A 4,518-nucleotide genomic window follows, 5' to 3' on the forward strand; every position below is an offset into this window, starting at 1 on the left:
CACAGAGGTTTGGTGGGGCATTCTAGCCACATCATGTGAACTTTGTGGAAGTATCGAAGAAATTTTTTAGCCCTGTCAAATTCTTCCAGTTTGCATGATACTGAAGGATAAAAAAGTGAACATAAAACTTACAGAGCTTCAGAAAATGCCAAATTCACCTATGGGGTGCATGTTTGGGCCTATTCTTTTTCTCTTGAAGTTAATATGCTCTTTTCTGGCTGAGATGTCATAAATGGATCTGTTTCATATAAAGAAGGGGGAAATGGGGATTCAGCAAGGAGAGTGTTTGTGAAGGTGAAAGCATGTATTTTCTCATGCAAGTTTTCCTTAATAAACAAATCATCCTCCAATTACCAGAACTGATTGCACGCAGAAGATCGTTCGAAAAACTTTCTGCTCAACACCTGCTATTCTGGTCCTGGCTTTTGTAGTCACTGCAAATACGGAACACTGATCCTGAGATCCTCCCAGGTACAACAGCAAGCTTTTGCAGAAACAGCTTAACTTGCAAACTCCCAAATGTGAGTGCAGCTCAGCTTCTCGTCGCCTGATGATGCGGGACGTGTTTGCTGAGCCATCCGTCAGGAGCAGCTGCTGCCGGCAGGGTGACGCGGTGCCGGAGAGGGCGCGGAGGCAGAGGGCAGGACCCGCGCTCCCCGGCGCGCTCCCCGGCGCGCTCCCCGGCGCGCTCCCCGGCGCGCTCCCCGGCGCGCTCCCCGGCGCGCTCCCCGGCGCGGCCACAAGATGTCGCTGCGCCCCGCGGCGCTCTCGCCCCGCGGCCGGCGGGAGGTCGCCCGCGCTGCTGGCCGCGATGCCTGCGGAAAGGTCCGTCGTGCCGTCAGCACGGGTGTCCTAACAGTGCCTCTGCTGCTCTCGTCTAGGGTAAGAAAACTGGCCGTCAGTCTGTTCTTCTCACCGAGTCCACTAAGCTGCAGGACAGCTACAAGGATGGGTATAGAACACACCTTTGTAAGTCCATTTTAATATTTGCCAATTAACTTGTGTCAGCACATACAAGTCCACCGGAAATAGACTTGCTTCTTCACCCCTGAAATCTCTGAGAAAAAGTCCATGGGTTCCTTCCAAAGCTTGCAGATCATAAGTTTAAATTCACTGAGACAGAAAGGGGCAAAGGGACGTCCTGTGAGCAAATATCCTCTTCTACACAGGAATTATCCTATCATCTTCCCAGTCAATTAGTGAAGGAGATTGAGACACTAATTCTTATTTCATCTCTGTAGGTGTAAAAGGGGCTTAATTTTGCTAATGTCTCTGTGTTTCCATAAGTACAAGCTTGGTGTTAGATCAAAACTGAACTCCATACAGTCTATCTTGCAAGACAGTCACGAAAGGATTTTTTAAAATATTGTTGAACTCTGGATAAAAATAAGTGGCCTCATTTGGGAGTGTAATCACTGCTGAATGCCAAGAATAACAAAAAGGATCTGAGTTTGCTGCATTTGCAATGGCTTTTCTGTTGTGTAAAACCATTAGTTTAACTCTGGCAGTGTGGCATGAAAAAAAATGCTTGAAAGACCACACCTTTTAGTGGGACACTTTTGTTATTCTCTCTGTCAGAGTTAGATGGATCCTCAGTTCCCACTTCCAGCTGCAAAAATGCAGCTGAAGTCAATGTAAATTTCTTTAATCTCTCAACTGGAAAACAAAGCTCCAAAATATTACACATATGCACTATTTTCTACCAGGATTTGAAGGTTTTCTCTAGATTAATATCCATCAAAGCTGTTTATCTTGCTAGTGACCAGTAGTCTTCTTAACACAACAGGCCTGATTTTGGAAGACAGCATTATTCATTACATATATCGTATTGCACATTATAATGATTTCTGTCCATCTCTACTGTGAAACTGTTAACAAAGTAATCTTAAACTCCATTAATGTCCTTCTCTACTGAAATAACCCCTTTATGATCACAGAGAGTTCAGTTCAGATTAGACTTGCTTCTTCAAAGCTAAATGGAGGATTTTAAACAGAAAGATCAAAACCCAAACCTACTGCTATAAGAGGTGGCAAGAGCACTGCACTGTAGTGGCCACAGAGCTGCTTGACTCAGGTGTCCTGGGCTTCCAGCTTCTAGACTTGGCCTGTATTTCACTGTTGCTGCTGGTGCCATGCTCTAAAGTGCAATGGACACATGCCCTCAATTACTTGAGAGTTTTGATTACCTTATTTTCTAAGTGTCTCAAAAGCTTTCCCACCTATTTCTCTGAGAGTACCTTGTTCCAGCTTGTGCATTGGTTGCTTTCTCTCCGTTTTGTGGAGATGAAGAAGAGGAGGTACATGTGAAAATTCACACTTAGCCTGGCACATTGCCTTGGGCAGATCCAGCTAGATCCTGCCCTGTACTGAGAAACCAGCAGATGTTCACAGATCCCGCACAAGGGCTCTCTGTATGACACATTTCCCACAATGCTGAGATAAAATGTTTCAGCTGTGCCCAGACTTTCTGCACAAGAAAGGACTAGACTTGTCTTTGATGGAGTTTTATATACTGTACATTCTGTACATTTTTTGTGAGATGAAATATATTTCAGGGTTTTGCTTTAATGTCAGATTGTGGGTAATTGTGCATATTGTAGAGTGTGTTTTCAAGGCATTTCCATCTTAAATAATTCTCTATGCTTTTGAGCCCAAAAGCATGAAATAGAATTAACACCAATTAACTGCAGTATTTATTTAATTAGGGCTGGCTTTTGAATGCTAATGTTACCTGACCTGTAAGCAGCTGTTACAAGTAAATGTAAATCAAAGCCAGGAAACTAAATTATTTTATAAAATAAGACCAAACTTTTTCTTCTTTCAGTATATAAAATGTTTTCCCCTTCCTTTGAATAATTCAGTTGTATCACTGTTACACACTTAGGGCTACCCTTCTTCTTTCATTCTTTTGTTTTCCTGTCAATGGTTCTGCTTTATTAGTGAGACAGTCTTATTCCCGCAACTAAGTATATTTTGCGTATTAATGACAATGACATAGTAGAGTCTAAGCTGTGCTGAAATAGATGAGGCCTGTTTCACCCATTCTGATTTATCTGGCTCCTTTGCTAATTTGCCAGCCTGAAATCTTTGGCACAATTTCAGACCATGTCTCTGGCAGTGCTGAGCCCTTTTTTCTATTTTTGGTGTCTGTCTGTGTCACTGTAGTTGAAGGCTTTTGCTCTGTTTTCATTATAGATTATGTGGCTCAAACTTGAAGTGCCACAATGTACATCCTGTATCTTAAATCCCACTTTTTTCCCTTTTTTTACCTCCAGCTATAAAAAAAGGAAGCAAAGCAACCTGAGGAGGGAAGGCGTTTTGTACCAGCTTCTTGAGCTGCACACACGCCTATCACACATTCCCACAGAGCTTGGAGGTACTTTGGAACACCAGCATCTGAATGCAGCAGTAGTTTATGGCTCACATCCTCTACTGAAACTACTTGTGTAATTGCAGTCACTCAGAGTTGTCTGTCCACTTTTCTCCACTTGGTAGCAATTGCCATATGTAAAGCTAATAGAAAAGGATTTCCTTCTTCTGCCTTCATAAGTCAGAAGAAAGAAAATCTGCATAGATTGTGATGAACTTGTATTTGTATTGTTGATACAAATCTATAATTGTATTATCCTGAGAAATTCCTTATGACATAGTATGCTAAGAAATTACTCACATGAATTCTGTTCCAAATCAGGAGAAATATACTTTAAATGAATGTACCTGATATAATTATTTCTAGATTTGTCTTAGAAAATCCTTAATGCATGAAAAAAAATCACGCAATACAGTTGCTTTAACCTACTAAAGGAACTAAATTAGTAAGACTGCATATAGACCCCATGGAGAAAGATCAGAGAAATCTCAGACTCCATCAAGGAAGCTCATCAGTCCAATACTGTTTTTGGAAAGGAATTTGGAGTCCTTCTGGAGACATGTGGGCTCAAAGAACACTCATAGCTGGCCTGAGAAGTTCACATTCATTCTTGCTGGGCTTTGTGTGGAAAAGACACCAGTATCATTTGTCAGTGCTCATTTACATTTTTAGGGTTATGTTTGACCAGGAAAGGATGACAACTTTCCTTTGTCAGAAACCAAAACTAATAAACTTCCTTACTGAACTGTTCTTGGTCTTTGGCAAGCACTTGATAGATCATACAAAAGATACACAACAGAATGTCATTAATTATATCACAAAACTCAGTTGAAATTGCTTTTGAAAAATTATATGCATAGACTACAGGTAATAAAGAGCAAAGGTATCACATCAAATTCAGATTCATTTATTTTGATCCTAAAAAGATTTTAAGCAACTGTACCTATTCCTCTGAGTGGATAATGTATCCTTCAGCTGATTCTGGCCAAAAAAAAAAAAAAAAATACTGGGATTAGATTTTTAGTGTTTTCTTTTAGTGCTGTTTTCTCCTCTCTTTTTTCTACTTTTATTAATTATTGAAACCTGAGGATGAACATTCTTATACATCTTGTTTCTTTTTTATCTTCACACAGGTAAGCACAAACAGC

The 4,518-nt window shown here is 40.9% G+C and overlaps 1 long non-coding RNA gene across 1 annotated transcript; it reads left to right on the forward strand.

Moving 5' to 3' along the window:
- The first annotated feature begins 276 nt into the window (after window positions 1-276).
- On the forward strand, window positions 277-4,163 carry LOC128781803 (uncharacterized). Its single transcript, XR_008428518.1, has 3 exons — window positions 277-471; window positions 882-969; window positions 3,276-4,163. It is a non-coding gene; the product is annotated as an uncharacterized LOC128781803 (long non-coding RNA).
- The last annotated feature ends 355 nt before the right edge of the window (window positions 4,164-4,518 follow it).

Source organism: Vidua chalybeata, chromosome Z (genome assembly GCF_026979565.1).
Source record: "Vidua chalybeata isolate OUT-0048 chromosome Z, bVidCha1 merged haplotype, whole genome shotgun sequence".
NCBI classification, from domain to species: domain Eukaryota; kingdom Metazoa; phylum Chordata; class Aves; order Passeriformes; family Viduidae; genus Vidua; species Vidua chalybeata.